The sequence below is a fragment of the Pongo abelii genome, chromosome Y, assembly GCF_028885655.2.
Source record: "Pongo abelii isolate AG06213 chromosome Y, NHGRI_mPonAbe1-v2.0_pri, whole genome shotgun sequence".
Taxonomy (NCBI): Eukaryota; Metazoa; Chordata; class Mammalia; order Primates; family Hominidae; genus Pongo; species Pongo abelii.
The window spans coordinates 42,726,152-42,748,437 of NC_072009.2; the positions used below are offsets into that span (position 1 = coordinate 42,726,152).

Below are 22,286 nucleotides of genomic sequence, written 5' to 3' on the forward strand. Positions count from 1 at the left end.
TATTTTTATGAGTATCTTTATAAAGTCATATTCAGCCTCTTTACTCTTTGTTCTGTGAAAGTATATATGGGTATTGCATACTTTTTATAGAAAATATCCAACCCTTCTCCATGAATGATAGTAATTCCTCAGCTGCTTATTTTTATTCTTTTAATTGAGTTTTCTCTAGATGTTTACACAATATCACAGTGCTTCTGGATGATTTTCTGTATGTCCTGGCAATACTTTCTCTGATCACCTTGGATGCAGACACTGACAGAAGAGGAGCATAAAGTCAATGGCTAATAGGTAGGTTATGATGAGCTATACGGCAATTAATGAGTCGCAAGACTTCAGTAAAATTTTCCCTCCAAAGAACTGAAATACCAATATTATTATCACATTTTCTAAAACCGGAAAGCTGCAGTGTTGGATTCTATGGCCCACCTCTGTCTCTTGTCAATTATTTTCTCATTTGACAGTTGCAGTTTCACTGATGACCAGCAGAGAAGTTGATGGCAGCATATAGTAGCATGATTAAGATATTATTAAGATAATAAGATCCATACTGTACCCACCATGCTGGAATTATTTTCTGTGTTGCTATGAAAATGAACTCCACTTTTCCAAAACTGCAGCCACGGTGCCAAAACTAATACAAAATATATGATTAATAGAAAGGGTAGGGTCCTCACTTTCAGAGATGCAGGGAAAAATTCCAGAGTCACTACACGTGAGATAATCACCAAGGAATGCCATATCATGACAAAGATGAATTTTATTACCCATAGCTTAATGGCAGCAAAGTCATTGCAGGTGTGGATTGCTAGTATGTTGCAGTGAATGGCCCCATACACAACTGATAAGAGAGAACATGTAATCAGCAATGCTATTAATGGTAAACATGAAAATGTTAGAGAATAATTTTTATTAGTAATGGCCACTTTCTCTTTTAAACTTGCCATGTTAACATATACGCCTTCCAACCCACCTCCTTCAGAAAATAATTTACTTAAAAGAAACAAACAAAAAAAAAGTGCTAACTTTCAATTATCAGGGATTTATTAAATTTATGCATACAAAATATATATTACTTCTGGGAAAAACAAATAATAAGAGAATACACATATACTCATATTTATAAACTTAAATACACATTCCCTCAAAGGAAATAACTGGAACAGATGAAATTGGATAGATACATTCATATCTGATGCTATAAGGTGTAACAGCACATACAAAGAATTCTCAATTAAGAAAAAATAAAATTACCTGAATTAGATCTTGAAAATGTAGTTTCTTTTTTGTAGAAAGTCAGAGTGTAAAGTAGGAAATTACAGTGTAAAATAGGAGGCAAATGTAATATAAACTGTGTTTTAGACTATGTTGATAACAGAAAATAGCAAATAAGCTGTGGAGTTAAAGTAAATCCTGGAAGTAGAACTTAACAGATTTTGCTGAGTGATGGAATACAAGGTACTAGAGAAGCAGAAAAACTGTAAGTTTTAGAAATTAAGTGGTATATGTGTACGTGCTTTTGTTTGTGTGTATTTATGTAATTTTATCAGAAAAACTTTTCATAAGCAAATTAATTTAATTTTGACATTGTTCTCCAAATAATTAGACTAGTACGCACAAGAAAGAAAACCAAAATTATAAAGTAGTTGAATAATCAGTTTAAACAATTCTGTACTACATTCAGTTGAAAGAGTAAAAATTCATTTCACATATACAGGCGGATTAAAAAAAAACACTCTTCATACATAGCGAAATGAAGCCAGAAAACAAAAAGAGGCCAAATAGTCATCGCTCATCTAAAGTAATTACTCATTTTATAACACCATTTAGAAAATGAATATCAAGAGTCCATTTATTCCTTCAGGAATACCCAAAGAGAAACTCTAAAGCAATAACAGTCTGAACTGCATTTATGAGAAATAAGACTGAATAAAAATAAATGACCTAAAAATTAAATATTAGAAAGTAATTTTAGCTGGGTGTAGTGACTCATACTGTAATCCTAGCACTTTAGGAGGCTGAGGTGAGTAGATCACTTGAGCCCAACAAAACAACAATGACATCAACAACAACAACAACAGCAACAAGAAAACACACAAAAAAATGTTAGCCAGGCATGGAGGCACATGCCTGTAATCTCAACTATTCAGGAGGCAGAGGTGGGAGGATTGCTTGGACAAAGGAAGTAGGCATATAACTTTTTTGCCTTGGGACTTTTATATCCCTTTCCCCTGAGCCCAGCACTTTAGGAGGCTGATACTCAGGGTTAATCTTATAGACCAACCCAGGCAACAGATCAGAAACTATGATCTCAGCAGAACGGACTTCAGTTCCAGTCAATATTCCTGTTGATTGACTACAGTAACCTCAGGTACCAAATAAAAGACACAGGGCAGACCATGGAAGCTACAGGCCTTGAGTGCACCCATTGCTGAACTGTGTGCTACAGGTGCAATCTGGCCCTGAGTCAGATTTGCTGGTCACATTACTCCAACCATGAAAGTCTGCTCATTAGTGTTTCCCCTAGTGCTACCAGGGCTGAAGCTGTCTTCGACTTAAAGACTTTAATTTCTTTCTTCTCCTTGCCCTGAATCTCTGGACAGGCTTACCATGGAAGAAAGCTTCCAAACAAAGCCAAACCATCTACATTGAATTAGGCACCTACATCACTGTGCAGACATTGATGCATAGTCACAAGGATTAGGATCGATGAGAGAAAGATGATGGCATCAAGTGGTCAAAATAAGGTGTCAGTGGTGACTGACCCAAAAGAGATGGGCATGGACACATTGCCTGACAAGGAACTCAAAATGGTTATTTTATGACAATGCAGTAGACTTCAGGAAAACACAAAGAATTCTGAAATTTATCAGATAAACTTACCTGAGAGATTAAAATAATGGGAGAAAAAACAAACAGAAATCTTGAAGAATAAAACACCACAAAATAAAAAATGCAATTGACAGCAATGACAACAGAAGTGGTCAAGCAGCAAAACTCAAACATAAGTCAATTCAAAGTATACAGTCAGAGGAGCAAATATAAATAAGATTCATGAGATTAATGGGATAACATCAAAACAGCAAAGATATCAGACACTGGCATTCAAGAGTGTGGTAGAGCTGGGCATGATGGCTCATGCCTGTATTCCCAGCACTTTGGGAGGCCAAGGCGGGAGGATCAGATGTTGTCAAGAGCCTGAGAGCAGCCTGGCTACATGGTGAAACTGTTTCTCTATTAAAATACCAAAATTAGCCAGGTATATTGTTGGACATCTGTAATCCCAGCTACTCAGAAGGCTGAGTTTGGAGAATCACTCCAACTCAGGAGAATCTCTGGAACCCAGGACTTGGAAGTTGCAGTGAGTCACAATCACACCATCGCACTCCAACCTAAGAGACAAGAGCAAACCTCCATCTCAAAAAAAATGTATAAAAAAGAGTAGAAAGCTTGTTTAGAGAAATAATGAGAAACCTTTCCAAACTTAAATAAAAATATAAATATTCTGCCACAGGAATATCAAAGGTTTCCAATCATATTCAATTTCAATAAAAATATCTGCATGACTTAATATAACCTAACCAGCAAATATCAAAGACAAAGAGAGGATACAGAATTAAGCAGGAGAAAAAAAAGAAAATATTATATCAGGAATACAAGTATATAAGTAATATATGCATATATATAATACAAATGTTAATAGATCCAAAGACAGACAAAAAGTGCAGGATAATAATAGAAAACTTCAGCACCTTACTTTCTGCAAAGAATAGATAATGCAGACTGAATTCAATAAGTAAGCATTGGATTAAAATGTCCTGTAGGGAAAATGCTAAAAACAGCTACTGAACTATCCATCCAAGAGCTATAAAATAAACATTCTTCTCCACTGCATACATGGAAGATCTTCCAGGATACGTCATACATTAGGCAAAAAAAAAAATCACATCTTAACAAATTTGAAAAGATCAAAGTCTTATCAAGTATCTTTTCTGAAACCACTAAGTCATAAGTATATCAAAATTAAACAACATAATCCTGAACAACCAATGAGTCAATGAAGACAATAAGGAGAAAACACCGTGTTTCTTGAGTCAAAAATAGAAACACAACACCCCAAAACCTGTGGGATACAATCAAAGCAGTTTTAAGAGGGAAGTTATGGCAATAAATGCCTTCATCTAAAACAAGATATCAAATACACAACTTGATGTTTCAATCAAGGAATTAGAAAAACAAAAAGCTAAACTTAAAAGTAAAAAAGCCCCTAATAAAGAAAATCAGAGCCAAAAAAGAGATACCATAACTGACACCAAGAAACAAATTAATGGAAAGAAATCGAATCAGCTGTAAAAAGTCACCTATTAAGGAAAAGCCCAGGACCTGATGTATTCACTGCTGCATTCTACCTACCACAAAAAGGAAACTACTGCCACTTTTTTTTTAACCTAGTCAAAACAAAAACATAAAAGTAAAAAGGAAGATATGGGAACTGTTCCAACTCATTCCATGGGGATGGCATTAGGCTGATTACTAAACCAGACAAGGATACAAGAAAAAAGAGAAAACTATGGGCTAATATAACTGATAAACATAATGCAAAAATCCTCAACACAATACTGGGAAAATAACTTATAATGCACATTTAGGAAATCATTCACCATGATCAAGTGAGATTACAGGAATGCAGGAATGGTTTAATACACGAGAATTATTAAATGTCATAGATTACATCAACAAAATAAAGAACAAAGTCTACACAGTCATTTCAATATATGAAAAAAAATTAACAAAATTCAACATTTGTCACTATAAAATCTCTTAATAAATCATGCGTAGAACAACTGTAACTCAACACCACAAATAACATAGACCCATATAACCAGATAACACTATATATAATGAGCCCTTAGCTAATATCACACTCAATGAGAGTTAAAAGTTGAAAGATTTGCTGTGAAGATCTGAAAGAAGACCAGGATGTTCACTTTCACTACTTATATTAACATAAAACTGAAAGTCATTAGCCAGGTAAATTAGTCAAGAGAAAGTGAGAAAAGGCACCCAAATTGGAAAGGCAGAAGTAAAATTGACCAAATATGCTAATGACATAATATGGGAATCCTTAAACATACCACTGAAAAGTAGTTAGAACTAATTCTGAAAGTCAGTGATGTTTCAGTTTATGAAATCAACATATACAATTCCATAGCATTTCCATACACTAATAGCAAAATATATATAAAGAAAAACTTAAGAAAAATTCTCATTTACAATAGCTATGGGGGATAAAAAGGAGTAAATTTAACCAAGGGGGTAAAAAACATCTGCATTCTGAAAACTATGAAACATTAATAAAATGTTAAAATGACATAAATAAATGAAAATATATCTATGTTTCGACATTCATTGATTGGAAAAAGTAACAGGGTTAAAATGTTTATATGATCCAAAGCAGTGCACAGATAGAATGCAATCTCTATCAAAACACCAATCACATTTTTCACAGAAATGGAAAAAATCCTAAATTAATACAAAAGCACACAGACACACGCACAAAAAACCTGAATAGTCAAAGCAATCGTGAAGATGGCAGTGCGGTTGGGGAGTGAACCCACAGAACTGGAGATGTCACAATGCTATAAACCGATACAATAGAATACAGTGAACAAAAATAAATTTACACCTGTATAGCCAACTGATATTCTGCAGAGGTGCCAAGAACACAAAACGAGAAAATGTCAGTCTCTTCAATAAGTGGTGCTGGGAAAACAAGAGGGCTACATGCAAAAGAATATAATTAGAACCCTATCTCTCACCACATACAAAAATTAACTCACACGGATTAAAAAGCCTACTGCAGTGGTGTGCCCCTGTAGTTTCAGCTACTCAGAAGTCTCAGACGGGAGGAGCACCTGAGCCTAGCTGTTCAAAGCTGTAGCATGAAACACTTATACCACTGTACTCCACACTAGGTAATATAGTGAGACCTCTCGTATAAGAATATATTTTTAAAAACATTTAAAAATAAAGATGTAATGAAAACACCAAACTGTCAAACTAGTAGAATAAATCACAAAACACATTTAATGACGTTGGTCTGGCAAGAATATTTTTCGGATAAGACTTCAAAAACACAAGCAAAAAACACACAAACAGAAAAGTGAGGTTACATTATACTAGAAAACTTCCATACAGCAAAAATGAAAATAAAATAAAATAAATCACCAGAGTGATAGACTGAGAGAAAATATTTGCAAACTGTACATCAGACAAGGAGTTAATCAAAATATACCAGGAACTAAAAAGGATTCAAAAGAACAAGAGAATAATAACCCGATTAAAAATAAGTATCTTCTGTTTTCAAAAGAATATACACACAGAGCTAACAGGTATGTGTGTGTGTGTGCGCGCGCGCGCATGTCTGTGGCTGTGTGTATATATATGTATATGATTACTCTCTCTATATATATATATATACACACGTACACACACACACATAAATATGCGTATAGTAATCTTAACATTTCTCATGATCACAGAATTGCAAATCTACCTTCCAGGTTCAAGCGATTCCACTGCCTCAGCCTCTAAAGTAGCTGGAATTAGAGGCGCGTGCCACTCACCCAGCTAGTTTTCTATTTTTAGTAGAGATGGGGTTTCACCATATTAGCTAAGCTGACCTGGAACTGCCAACCTCAGGTGATCTGCCCGACTCAGCCTTTCAAGGTGCTGGGATTAGAGGTGTGAGCCACCATGCTCAGTCTATTGCAAGAAATTTAAGAAATTTATAAAATTTCATAAATTGACCTTGTAAAAAAGAATAAGTTGGCCAGGCACGATGGCACAGACCTGTAATCCCAACCCTTTCGGAGGCCAAAGTGGGTGGATCACGAGGTCAGGAGCTTCATACCAGCTGGACCAGTATAGTGAAACCCCATCTCTACTAAAAACACAAAAATTATCTAGGCATGGTGGTGTGCACCTGTAGTCCCAGCTACTCGGGAGGCTGAGGCAAGAAAATCCCCTGAACCTGGGAGCTGGAAGCTGTAGGGGGGTGAGATAACACCACTGCACTCCAGCCTGGGTGACAGAGCGAGACTCTGTCTCCAAACAACAACAAATATAGCAACAAAATGAGGTCTGTTTTTACTACATGGAGATTTGTTAGTTCTGATATTGTCAGGAGTTTTATTTACTGATCTCAGACTGCTGTGCTAGCAAACAGCGAGACTCCATGGGGTAGGACCCTCCGAGCCAGGTGCGGGATATAATCTCCTGGTGCCATTTTTTAAGCCCGTCAGAAAAGTGCAGTATTAGGGTGGGAGTGACCCAATTTTCCAGGTGCCGTCTGTCACCGCTTTCTTTGACTAGGATAGGGACCTCTGACCCCTTGCACTTCTCGAGTGAGGCAATGCCTCACCCTGCTTCAGCTCACACACGGTGTGCTGCACCCACTGTTCTGTGCCCACTGACTGGCACTCCCTACTGAGATGAACCCAGTACCTCAGATGGAAATGCAGAAATCACCCATCTTCTCCATCGCTCACGCTGGGAGCTGTAGACCGGAGCTGTTCCTATTCGGCCATCTTGGCTGCCAGTCCAGTACTTTTCAAAAAGCAACATTAGGAGATAATGTCGGCTGAGCACGGTGACTCAAGTCTGTAATCACAGCACTTTGGGAGGCCGACGTGTGCAGATCACAAGTTCAGGAGTTTGAGACCATCTTGGCCAACATGGTGAAACCCCATCTCTACAAAATACAGATATATATATATATATATATATATTTAACCAGTCGTGGTGGCACACCTGTAGTCCCAGCTTCTAGGGAGGCTAAGCCTGAGGAATCACTTGAACACAGGAGGCGGAGGTTGCAGTGAGCCGAGATCTTGTCCCTGCACTCCAGCCTGGATACAGAGCTAGACTCCATCTCAAAAATAAATAAATAAATAAAACAAAAGAGAGAGAAAGATAACATCAATCAGGCACAATATCTAATCTTAAAGATTACCAGAAAAATGAAACAGATGCATAAATAACTTGAGAATACATGAAATACATTAAAGTTACACAAATTTGCTATGCATTTATATATACATATATGCATATATGTATATGGAATATTGCTTGTACTTTAGGACACATTACATGTTATAACAATTAAAATATGATTCACATTTTATATTTAAAAATATAAACATCATTGATATATCATTATGAAAATGTCTTACCTAAACTGGTGTATGTTACAAACAAGTAAATATATTTCTGTAAATAAAATCCCTATGATCTGAATCTTTTCTTCTAAGGACGTTAAGTACTCCTCTTAGTAACTGATCACTCTGGCTCAAGTTGTTACATTTCTGTGAAAAAGAAGTATTCATTGGTGTAATAGAATCAAGATTACAAAACAGCTTCTATCTGAATTAAAAGAGTCTCGTTCTTATAAAGAGCAAACGTCTCACAAAGAAAATTATTAAATACAATTCCTCTTTGAGAGAGAAAATAAAGAGCTGTGGTAAATTTTATTGTAGATTTTTTATGCTGCTATAATTAAAACAACAACAACAACAACAACACTTCCACAACTTCAACAGAATAATTTAAGACATTTAGTTATTTACATTATCACTAATTTTAATTTTATGTTACAGTTTTTTACTAAAATACTTTTCAATGTAACCAGGAGAAAAGTAAATTAAAAAAAATATAAACTTTAGTGATTTCCTAAATAATTGTGAATATTCAATACACAAAATAATTTAATCTTGTTTTTCAGAGGGCTGAGAAATCACTATTCATTACCATAAAATAATTTTTATAACTCACAGGTGTTATAATGTGTAAGCATGCATTTGTGTATGGCAGATACATCAAATAGAGTCACATAAATTTGCTGATTTGAATTTGCAGACAACAGAATTTACTTCTAAGTATGTAATTACTCCAAAAAACAAAACAAAACTAACAGCTGTGCAATTACCTGACTAGAAAGTGATAGAGCAGGAGCATCTTCATCTTTTTTTTAATTTTATTATTATTATACATTAAGTTTTAGGGTATATGTGCCCAATGTGCAGGTTTGTTACATATGGATCCATGTGCCATGTTGGTGTGCTGCACCCATTAACTCGTCGTTTAGCATTAAGTGTATCTCCTAATGCTATCCCTCCCCCCTCCCACCACCCCACAACAGTCCCCAGAGTGTGATGTTCCCCTTCCTGTGTCCATGTGTTCTCATTGTTCAATTCCCACCCATGAGTGAGAACACGCAATGTTTGGTTTTTTGTCCTTGCGATAGTTTACTGAGAATGATGCTTTCCAGTTTCATCCATGTCCAGCAGCTTCATCTTGAACAAATACTGCCACATTAACTTCCAGCTCTCTTTTTAACCTCGTGCATTTCAAGGAAATCACTTTTCTACTTACTACAAATAATAAGCACATTCCTTTCCCTTCAGGTGCACTAAGATAGGGAAGCTAGAAGCAGACATGGGGGATATGCCTACAACTCCAGAAAGATGTATGAAAACAGGCACAGAATGCTCTCTGTCAGAAAACCACAACAAAGAGACACAGAGGCAGTCAAAGCCTCTGATAAGCTCTGTGAGGCTGAATCATGAAAAACTCTTAGTCTGTTAACAGAGTGTGGCTCTGACTTAACCTGGCCAGCCCCCTCTCTCACACTGACTAAAAATAAACCTGTCCCTGTTGTCTGTCAAGCCACCCTTCAGGTTTCTCTCCTTTCTTTAATCCTTACAGTGGTTGCTGAAACCCTGGACCGGTATTGGTGGCAGAGGCTCCCTTACATCCCAGGAAGCTGTGGGCAATGGCAGCTTATCCTAAGTTAACTCCTGGGTCCTGAGAGTCTCTGGCCACCTGCCCCATCTTTTCTCTCATTTTACTCTCCAAGTGATTTGTGTGAGGACAACTGACCTGAAGGAAACTGCAAGGCTCAGGCCAGGGCTCTAAATCCCTCAAGTCTCAGGAATCCATCTCTAACACTGGCTCCCTCTTTCCTCTTCTCTCTCTCTTCCTCTCTCTCTCTCCCTCTCTCACTCTCTCTCTCTCTCTTACTCTCTCTTCCTCATGTGACTCCAGTCTGGCAGTCCCTTTGCCAATTCCAACTGGAACAGACAACACTAATTCAGCCACCTGGTAAGATTTAACCATTTCCTGCTTTGCTCCTGGTAGCAGAGAAAGTCCAGACTGCTGTCCACTTCCTCAAAGGACCAATGGGACTAAGCTCGAGCAAACCCTGGGGACACACAGTGCTTTCTCAGCATAACTGTCCTCTTTCAGAAGGAGGATTCCAGGTCTCTGTCTATTGTCTGAGGACATCTAGAACAAAACAGAGCTATTTCAAAATACCTTTATAGCAAATGCAGCTTCCACGAAACGTCAATAATTAAGTATGTGAATGTACAAATATATCATTCAGTTGTACCCATAGGAAAGGTTTAGTATTACTGATATTTACAAGAAAAACAGACAAACAAAAAAACTTAACAGGTTTTACATTAAGGTCAAAAATTGCCAAAAGTTACATTATAACATGTAATTGAAAGTGCTAAACATAAATTTTCATGCAAGGTGTACAAAAACAGTAAAAATTTAAAAATTGTAAGAAGACTTAAAAATGTACATTTTGATTAAAAAGTTAAAAATAGGTTTGGGCAGACACTGAGCTAGCTTGAAGAGTTTTTTTTTTTCTTACCCCAGGGGCACTTGAAATGTCAGAAAGAAAGAACCATTCACTCCCTTGAAAGGGGGTGAACCCATGGAACCAAGTGGTCTAGCTCAGTGGATGTCACCCGCGTAGAGCCCAGCAAGCTAAAATCCACTGCCTTGAAATTCTCGCTGCCAGCACAGTAGTCTGAAGTCAACCTGGAATGCTTGAGATTGGTGGGGACAGGGATGTCTACCATTACTGAGGCTTTAGTAGGTGGTTTTTCCCTTCACAGTGTAAAGAAAGCCACTGGGAAGTCACGGCAGCTCAGCAAATCTGCTGTAGCCAGACTGCCTACCTAGATTTCTCCTCTTTGTTCAGAGCATCTCTGAAAGAATGGCAGCAGCCCCAGTTTGGGGGTTATAGATAAAACTTCCATCTCCCTGAAACAGAGCCCCTGGGGGAAAGTGTGGCTGTAGGCGCAGCTTCAGCAGACTTAAACCGTCCTGCCTGCTGGCTCTGAAGAGAGCTGCAGATTTCCAAAAGACTGCCTTCTCAAGTGGGTCCATGAAGCTCATGCCTCTTGACTAGGAGACTTCTCCTGGCAGGGATCAACAAACACATCATAGAGGAGTGCTCTGGCTGGCACCTGACAGGTGCCCCTCTGGGATGAAGCTTTCATAGGAAGGAACAGGCAGCAATCTTTGCTTTTCTGCATCCTCTGATAGTGACACACGGGCAAAAATGGTTGGAAGTAGACCTCCAGCAAAGTCCAGCACACCTGCAGCAGAAGGGCCTGATTGATAGAAGGAAAACTAACAACAGAAAGGCATAGTGTCAACATCTAATAAAAGGATTTCCTCTCTATATAGGAATATATATATATATAAAAATATATTCAGGTTTTATTTATATATATATATATATATACACATATATATGTATGTGTGTATATATATATATATATATATATATATATATTCAAAGGTCACCAACATCAAAGAACAAAGGTACATAAATGAACAAAGATGAAAAAAGAAATCACAAAAAGGCTGAAAATTCCTAAAACAAGAACACCTCTTCTCCTCCAAAGGATCACAACTCCTCGCCAGCAAGAAAACAAAGGTGAGTAGAGAATGAGTTTGAGGAATTGACAGAAGTAGGTTTCAGAAAGTGGGTAATAACAAACTCTTCCGAGCAAGAAAGAATGTTCTAACCCAATGCCAGGAGGCTAAGAACCTCAAAAAAAGGTCAGGGGAACTGCTAACTGTAATAACGAGTTGAAGGAAAAACATAAATAACACAATGGAGCTGAAAAACACAGCACAAAGACTGCATGAAGCATACACAAGTATCAACAGCCAAATCAATGAGGTGGAAGAAAGGATATCAAAGACTGAAGATCAATTTAATGGAATGAAGCATGAAGAAAAGGTTAGAGAAAAAGGAATAAAAAGGAACAAACAACATCTCCAAGAAATATGAGACTATGTGAAAAGACTAAACCTACTTTGTTCATTTGTTTGTTAGTTTGTTTGAGATGGAGTCTTGCTCTATCGCCCAAGCTGGAGTGCAGGGGTGAGATCTCGGCTCACTGCAACCTGCTCCTTCCAGATTCAAGGGATTCTCCTACTTCAGCCTCCTGAGTAGCTGGGATTAAAGGCATGCATCATCATGCCGGTGTAAGTTTTGTAACTTTAGGAAAGACAGAGTTTCACTATATTGCCACATCTGGTCTTTAACTCCTGGCCTCAAGTGATCTGCAGACCTCAGCCTCTCAAAGTGCTGAGATTAGAGTCATGAGCTACCATGCTCAGCCCAATTTCAACTTGTTGTATAAAATTTCTGTGACATCATCCACCTTCCCTTCACCCACAAAACGACTATTATTTAGAATTCCAATATATAATGCAAATAAAGCAACTGTCATGACCGACATACCTGCATTGGTATTAGTGTGTATTCATGGTCTGCTCGATTTTTTTATTGCTTTAAATAGGGGCCTTTGAAGAATCTCCAAGGAACATTTGTCCCAGAGACCCTGAGGAGGTGGCTACTCAGAATTAGATGATAGATTACATTGGGAAATTGAGGGCAAAAAGAGAACCTGGGATAGTTTCCAAATGTCTAGCTGAGGGGAACAAACAGTATGTGGCCTCTCTTCTAAGATGCCCTGATCCCAATCTGCAAAACCTGTGAGTACGTTAGGGTTCATGGCAAAGATAAATTAAAGTTGCTCATCAGTTGACCTTCAGATAGGAAGATTGCCCAGGATCATCCAGCTTGATCAATGCCATTAAAATGGCCTTAAATGAGAAGATGAAAGCAAAAGAGGAAAGTCAGGGGGAAGTCACAGAAGAATGGAAAAACAATGTGATGTTGATGGCTTTGAAAACAGAGGATGGGGCTATAGCTAAGGAATACAGGAGGCCCGTAGAAGCTAGAAAGTTCAAGGAAACAAATTCTCCTCTAGAGCATCCAAGAGGAGCACAGTCCTGTGCACACTTAGATTGTAGCCCAACAAGTACCTGTGTTGCACTCTTATGCTACAGAAGTGTAAGATGATACACTTATCTTCTATTAAATCACTAAATTTGTAATAATTTGTTACAGTGGCAGTAGGAAACTAACATAAGCCAAAGCCAGAAAAACCTGCAGATATGAGAGAAAAGGAAGGAAACTCCAGGAAGTGTCAGCAAATGAGTAGAAGGCACATTCTCTTAAGAGACTGGGGACAAAGGGAGTTCATCTGCCAGGGGCATGCGTTTCAAAGCACTGTAGATAAGTTGTTGCATAGAGGCAATGAGGCATCAAGGTGAAGATATCTGCAGCAATATGGAAATGAGAGTGTGAGAAAGGGGTGGTTCCTCTCCACTGTGTATCCCCACCACTAATACAGAAATTGGTACCCAGCAAGTGTTCAATGCTTGCAGAATGGTACTGGAGGGTAGTGGCACGGCCTGCAGCATAGACAATATTGAAATGCAAGAATGACAGACATGGCAAGATTTCAGTGCTAAGTAGACTCAACAGTGCAAGGAGCCTTCTGAAACTTCCCATGCCAATGTCTCAGGGGTTTCAGAGGCTCCATGATGAAGTTTATGTTCAGGTCGTCGACAGCAACTTTGTGAGAAGTTACTGGAGTTTTTTAAGTTACCTATGAAGAAATCCTGCATAACAAGAAACTGGGCTTGTTGGCTGAGAGAGAGCCAGGATCCTTATTTGTGATGGAAACAACAGCTGTCTCTGATAGGTAGGGCAACCTGGTCTTTGACAGGGAGAAGTCTAAAGAAATCAACTTGGTGATATGACGAGATCTCTCAATACCTTAAATTTAAGGAGTCTACATACACTAACTACTAATCAACATAAGCATGGGACCAGACGTCAGTGAGTCTAGAATCAAAAGGCTAAAAAAGGCCTCCAGTGAGTGGAAGTATGACACAAACACACACACATACACAAACACACACACACAAACACACATATATATATAATCAGGCTTTGAGGTTGATCGTAACTTAGTCTACCTCAGCAATTAAATCAATAACTTGAATGAAGACAACTTATCACATTCAAAAATAACACCAAGGGTTTATTTATTAGAATTCATTAGAAGGAAGAAGTTAGGATTCAAAATGATCTCTGTGGCTAAGGAAGTTGGGTGAAATTAACAAGATAGAAGTTAAGTGAATAGGAAAGAAAGCCCTGTACTTTGGATTAGAAATCAACTGTACAACCATAGGACAAGGGAAACCTAGATTAAGAAGAGTTCACCTACATCAAGTAAAGTGTTAACTTACTGCAAGCTCTGTAAGATGTAAAAGTCTGAGAGTTTGGTCAAAAAGCTAATGCAGTTCTAGCTGGTATTAAGAGCAAGATCGGGGAGAATGTTCATGCCCTCTTAGGGGAAGACAGTGAGTTCTGGGAATCATATCATCTTTGTGGAAGAAACTCATTTCTGGAAATCTATTGTAAATTAATCCATAACTCTGACCTGTGTGTGTTATAGGTGAGGGGAGGGCAAGACTTATGCTAGGGAAAGCTCTGGAAAGAAGACAAAAGCAACTGAAGGAACTGAGGATGTTTAAATGGTGCTGAGAGGACCTTTTTGGGGTGGAAGGGGAACAGGGTTTGGCATAGTACTATCTTTAAATACAATAAGCTGTCTAATGGAAAAGGTTGCCAAATGAGTTTCCTCTCATGAGTGAAATCTAATCAACTGGTATTGACTGCCATGAACTGGGGCTGAGAAATTTTCTGAGACTAAGTGTGGAAAGAAAAGGGGAAGAATGCTGTGTAGAAAAGAATGTAGGAAAGAATGCTGTGATCAATTATCCTTGTCTCCTATGGATTTTGGGAAGTGCAGTGCCTACATGAGGCTGAACTCGACAGACTTATTCCAAACCATCACATAGGTCAAGCCCAGGGCTGCTCATTTGAAGTCACTGAAAACTACAATCTAATGGGTGGCTAGAACACCACCAGTGTCAGAGTGAGAGGATGCTTAATGAACTTGGAAGTCCCTGCCCTTAGTTTAATTTGCAGGAAAATGCACAATAAAACTCACGGACTCTCGTTCCAAACACATCCCTTTTTGTAGCTGGCCTCTGTAGAGACTCTATAGAAGAGCTTCTGGAAAAACTGTTCATTCCTGCCAACAGCAGTGTTTTCAGTCATCCCATAGACCTGGGGTCACTGATCTGGCATGGTACATGTCTATTGCAATAAGGAGGGGCAGTTTGAACACTGTTGATAGGTCTCTAATGTGACATTTTTCTATTAATATTATAAGCAATTATCTCACCTTTGGGAGAAGTTATGCTAGTTTTTGAAGAACATTTTATCTAATTGTATTCATATATTCAACCGTGTGATCAAAAGTGGGAGTGGGGTCTTCAGACACAATCTTTTTATTTGCTTGTTTGCTGTTCTTGCCCATGCTAGAGTGCAATGGCACGATCTCACTAACTGCAACCTGCACTTTCCCAGATCAAGTGATTCTTCAGCTTCAGACTCCCAGAGAGCTTGGATTACAGATGTACGCCACCACACCTCGCTAATTTTTTGTGTTGTTAGTGAAAACCAGGTTTCACCATGTTAGCCAGGCTTGTCTGGAACTCCTGACCTCAGGTGATCCTTGAGCCTCGGCCTCCCAAAGTGCTGGGATTACAGGCATGAGCCACCATGCCTGGCAGATTATTATTACTTTTTATACAGTGGACTGGTGATACTACCTAACAACATTTAAAAGCTATCAACCTATTTTTAGAACACTGCTTTCATCATTTCATTATCCCATTCTAAAGCCTGGATGCGTCTCAACTACAGGAACATGTACTGGTATTCAAAGCAGACTCCCACATTGGGTCATGTCTTTTCTCAGCCCTATTGTTCCACCTCCACTAGAGTTTAGTCGTTTATTTTTTTTTTTCTTCCCGAAATCCACTTTGTCTGTATCCACTTCAGAGCTACTATTATTTCTCTTGTCTTGCCTGGAATGTTCTCCCTGATACTGCCCGCAACCCCTACCTATTTTTTAAAATCCAACTAAGTCTCTCCTCCTCAATTATTTCCACCAAAAACCTACAGGTTCTCCACTTCCTAAGAAGTCCTGTCACTCATACTGCCTCTTAAAGACTTTAAGTTTCTCACAGCCAGTCATGAAAATTCGTTTTACACTTCTTCATTGCTGTGTACAAAGCTGAAACTGATCAAATTTTATCCTCACAGGACTTAGATACCTTTTCAGGCTTATATTCCCAACATACAACTCTGGACTCAGGGTAGATTCCTTACTGACCCCAGAAGGTCCTGGATTTTTGTTTTTTTTTGTTTGTTTGTTTTTTATTACTTTATTTTATTACTTTTATTACTTTATTTATTTATTACTTTATTACTTTTTATTACTTTACTTATTTATATATATACATATATATATCTGAGCTCTTGCTCAATTATCTGGCTGTAACATGTTCATTATTGCTTCTGAGAGGGTTGGCTCCTTTTCTTTTTAATTACATGTAAGCATCATGAGGTCAGGCTCGCCTTTCCTCACAATACACAATGGTGGCTACTGAAAAACATTTAGCTCGTGGGTCTCGACCCTGAGCCATCTTGCTTCCAAGAGGTAATCCGGCAATGTCTGGGGACCCTTTTGGTTGTCTCGCTTGGAAGAGAAGATACTATTGACAAAATAGAGACCAAGGATACAGCTAAATCTACAAAGCACACGACAGCCTCCCAAAACAAAGAATCTGCTGGCTCCAAAAGGCAACAGTGGCTCCATTAAGAAACCCTGGGTCAATTGAATATTTGACTGTTAACCACCAAAGCAAAGACCCCAAGAGGGCAGAAACTTGCAGCTGGAAGTTCTCAGTGAATGGATGAGCCGGTCAGGGCGTGGTAGATCTGATTGGGCTACCCGAGGGAGGAGTGGAGATACAGCACCAACCTGCGCCGTCAGGCAGGGCCAGTGAAGTCCCACAGGGATCCAAAATGCGTGTTTCGACTCACTCCATCCTCTACCTGAAGCGACAGGCCAAGGAGGGAAAGGCAATCTCAGTCCCGCTGTGAAGACCGGCACCCCGCTGCTTCAGCCGAGTTCCCCGGGGGCAGATTTTTGGATACCCTGGATGTGCTCCCTCGAGATGTGGGTGGAGATTCTGGCCGGTGCTAGGCAACCAATGCATGTGCCATGTATCTTCAGACCAAGAAGACTGTACTAAGTAGGTCCCCAAGAGGAGCAGGATGCGATGTGACGGCTGTAATCTCACGTTGTTTTTCAGTCGTTCACCTCCCCTCTACCCCCGAAGTAATCTGTAACCATTTTGTCTTCTAATCCAACTTGCTCCCCATGTCTGTTGAGTCAAGATGAGCTGCGCAAAAAGCTACACCAAACGTTGATGAATGTGGGTGTACTGGGCACACTCAAACTATCGGATTTAGGTTTATCTGTTCCATAAGTTTTAGAAGTCTAACCTGTAATAGGTAGTTCACATTTATATTCATCCAATGTTTGGGTTTCAAAACTCTGCCCTGAAATATTACAGTCTCTTTGAAACCATTGAGAAAATGTTGCATTTGAGTCAACTTAAAGGAGAATGTTCAAATAATTAATTGAGCTGCCAATAAGATAGGAGCAGAAAGCATTTATATAATGAACACATTTTAGTAAGAATAGGCCTCTTTTATAAATCTGGCCTACAGTTTCCTAAACTAACAAGTGGGTTTGTAATGCGTTTTGATGTGGGACATTGGTGACATATAGAAAAAACTAGTGTTCTGTTTTAATAGTCTAATCGGGGAATTAACACTTTCATCTTTAAACTATATTGATATGCCTGAGTATTTCATTTGAGCAGCAAATATTTGTTAGTATACTTTATATTTGGATTAACAGCTAGGAATAGGATTAGCTCAATGTGTTTTCATTGCAATATGCATTTCATAAGCATATTTTACATCTAAAATATGTAGATATATCCTGTGCATATATCCTTTTTAAATTTAAGTTATATGGTGTGAGCATTTCTCTGTTTCCTTAAAAGTTTCTTGAAATCCTCATTTTTAGTGGGCAACAGTCTTATCTTTGGATATTTTTGTGACATACATAGCAGTCCCTTGTTGTTAAATATTTTGGTAATATTTTGCAACAGTCCACAGAGGTGCGATGAACTGGCAGAATTTTTTCCTATACTTCATATCCCAAGCATAAGCTGCTGAAATGGACTTCTAGGGAAGTGAAGTTAAGAGTCTGCAAATGGGTCTGGCTAATCACCAATTTCACTTGGAAGCTGAGGAAAGAAACATTTTTGTAGAACACACTGACCTTCTTGTGTCATGGGGTAAGACTTGTGTAGGGGAAGATTCCTAACTTCTGGCTATGGATCTAGAAACATTATGGAAATAAAAGGAAGTTTTCCAATGAATGTAACACATCTGTGTATATCTCTACTGAGACAATCCTACTGAAATTATTTTACCTTGTTTGACTTCCTTCCTTCCTTCTTTCATTTCTTCCTTCCTTTCTTCCTTTCTCCTTTCCTCCCTTTCTCCCTCCCTCCCTTAATTCCTTCTTCTATCCTTCATTCCTTCCTTCCTTCCTTAATTGTTTTCTTTTCTTTCTTTCTTCCTCCCTTGCAAGACACAAATTCAAAACCACCTAATTCATGAGTTGATGCACCCTGTATTGAATGAAGAATTGCACCCTCAGTCCATTTCAGTGCAAGGGAACTCCCTGTTACTAGGACCCCTAACTCTTTAGTGGCTGAACACTAACAAAGATATGGCTATGAGTCTTCACTTTCTGTTTTCTTTCCAGAAATTTGTTTAGCAAAAGAAAAGATAATGTATTTCCTTTTCTGTTTTTGAACTTTTTATTAACAGTTTTTTTTTCAGCTGACTGTAACATGCTGCATTATAGACAATTGCTTTTATACTAGGTCCACTTCTCATTTCTCTTTGAATTTCCATTGTATCTGCACACAATACATTTGTTATGTAACAAGTGATTACTAAATTTGAACTTAATTTATTGGTATCACATTTAGTCTTTTGTAAAATTGCGATCTACAATCTCTAAATGTTTAAGAGCTCAAATTGATTTATCTATTTTCCATGTTGTTTGATAAGACTCTGCCAATCTGTTGAATGTCTGCTCTGAATTTGGCACTGTGATAGACACACAACAGATGTTTCGTGTGTTACAGATGAGGAACCAGACTGTGGAGAGTTGAATCAAATAACTTAAGTGATGTAATCCTTAAAAATCTTTAAAGTTTCCAAATAATAAAGTGACTGTCATTTTATTTTTTAGTACATTTCTAATTATTTTAACTATATTTCTTCACCATTATGGTTAAACATTTGTCCCAGTTTATTATTTTAAAGGTAGATGAAGCAAACTTTCCCTGTGAATGTGCGTGCGTGTGTGTGTGTGTGTGTGTAGACTGTTTTTTAATGCAGGTTTTAGTTCACGGCTAGGTTGATGGAGAAGTACAAAGAATTCCTATACACCCACTGCTCCTACACATGCACCGTCTTTCCCACTGTCAACATCGTTCATCAAAGTGGTACATTTGCTAGAATTGATAAACCTTCCGGGACAAGTCATTATTGCCAAAGTCTATAGTTTACATTAAATTTCACTCTTGGTGGTGTGTATATGCTTTTACTTTCTTTAGGTTGTCTATAGTTATCTAAGAGTTTCATATTCCAAAGTTTTAAGGACACAAGAAGCTTAGTATTATAATTATTTTATTTGATATGGAGTATTACTCTGTTGCTCATCCTGGAGTGCAGTGTCATGATTCCAGGCTGCAAACTTCACCTCCTGGGTTCCAGCGATTCTCCAGCCTCAGCGTCCAAAGTATCTGGGATTACAGGTGCTTGCCCAAGAACCTGGCTAATTTTTGTATTTCTAGTAGAGGCGGGGTTTCACTGTGTTGGCCAGGTTTGTCTCGAACTCCACATCTCAAGTGATCCATTTGCCTCAGCCTCCAAAATGCTGAGATTACATATGTGAGCCACAATGCGTAGCCTTAGTGCAGTATTTGAATTCAAATTTTAAATACGCTGAGTTTCTTCATACACAACCAAATTTTACTTATCGGCCTTATGAATGTATTTATTTACATATTTATTTTTTAGAAGTAGGGTCTCACTCTGTTACCAAGTCTGAAGGGCATTGGCATAATCTCAGCTTACTGAAACATCTGCCCCTCCTGGGTTCAAGCAATTATGCTAACTGCAACCTTTCAAGCAGCTGAGATTACTGGCACACACCACCACATTCTGCTGATTATTTTTTTTTTTATAGAGTCTGGGTTACTCTTGGTGGGCAGTGTTGTTTTCAATCCTGAGCTCATGTCATCTGCCCTCTTAGTCTGCCCAAGTGCTGTAATTACAACTATGAGACACTGTACCTTGTCTGGAATTCTTTTTTGATGTATCTTTCTCTAACTTTCTAATAATTATATACTCCTACTTATTGTGTACTTAGCAATTGTATAATTCTTACAATAGGAATTAATCCCACTCAAACAACTTAATGGTTTCTACTAACATAAAATACCAATGTAAAATATTTTCTTTAAAGGAAATTCAGTTGAAAACATATTCGTGTTCTTAGAGTAGACATAATTATTCATATATACTATAGCAGAAATATATATAAATACTTGCCCAAAATGTCTGTTTAACAGAATTTTAAGTGCACTGTAGTCATGATTGCAAGGACAGTGAAAATTTAGTTTATTTACATTTTTAAACACTACTTTTAAAAAATTGTAATTGAATAACATTTGATGTAAAACACTTAGAGATTAATTACGTGATCAAGAAAGATATTTTATTATTTTAACTCAATGTTTTTGTAATTTATCTAACAGTGTAAGAAAGAGCTTGTATTTTGCTTTGTTAGCATAGTTGTAATCTTATTTTTTCTGAAGGAAGTTTCTTAATCTCTTATTCATAAATATATTATAATGTATCATTTAAACACTGCCATAAAACTATGTCTAATTAGTAACCTTTTATTTTCTTAAGGTATTTACTATGCAGGATTGATTGCACTCAATAAAATTCAGCCTACTTCCAGTTTCTAGAAATCACTGGTATGATTACTTAGTTTATATACTCTGCTTTGGTTTGTTAATTATAACTGAATAGCTTTATAAAGGTAAAATATTTTCTTTTAACAGGTCTCAGGATTTGATAAAGAAAATCAAAAATATAGGAGCCTACATATTTGTAAGCTATAGCAAGATTTTTCTATGTATTTTTCCTTATAAAATAATAAAGCTAATTTTGAGGGAGAAGAGTAAGAAATTTAATTAGATTTAAATTACATGTTTTTCCTTGCTGACCATATCTTACTTTTTTAAACAATAGTTCACCTGTTCTGTAGGTCATTATTCCCATATTTTCATTTTTGTAATAACTTTCAGATAGTCAAATAAGAAAACTTCACACAGTATCAATGGCCCTACAGACACACTGAAAGATACTGTTTGTAAAAATATCCACTGTTGGGAATATTTCTAAAAAAAAAAAAATCTTCAAAAAGCTGACTTTTAGGCCAAGTGTCTTTGTATACTAGGTATGCCTCTCAAGTACAATTGATAGAGTATTAAATGTGTTAATATGTCATTAAAGAAGAAAATATGTGTTTAGTAATGTGTAATATAACTTTTGTTATATATAAGCACCATCCACTGTAACTCTTTGTGATGGTGGAAATGTCTTTATCTATACTTTTTAATGTGGTAGCTGCTAGTCTCATGCGGCTATTGAGCAACTGAATGGTAGCTAGTGTAACTGAATAACTCAATTTTTAGTTTACATTTAATTAGCTACATGTGCTTAGTGACTACCAAAATGAACAACATGATTCTAAGGTATATAGGTAGTATCTATTGCTTAATTTTTACTTCAAAAGAAAAGGAGATATTACAGAACAATCTGTGGGCCAGGACAACTGCCTCATGCTTGTAATCTCAGGACTTTGGGAGGCAGAAGCAGGAGGATCACTGAAGGTCTGGAGTTAGAAATCAGCATGGTAAACACAGGGAAACCCTATCTCTACTAAAAATTCAAAAATTTGTGAGGCATGGTG

General features: G+C 37.7%; 1 pseudogene; it reads right to left on the bottom strand.

The window, feature by feature from the left end:
* Window positions 1-386: 386 nt before the first annotated feature.
* On the bottom strand, window positions 387-885 carry LOC129053259 (testis-specific XK-related protein, Y-linked 2-like; annotated as a pseudogene).
* Window positions 886-22,286: the final 21,401 nt, after the last annotated feature.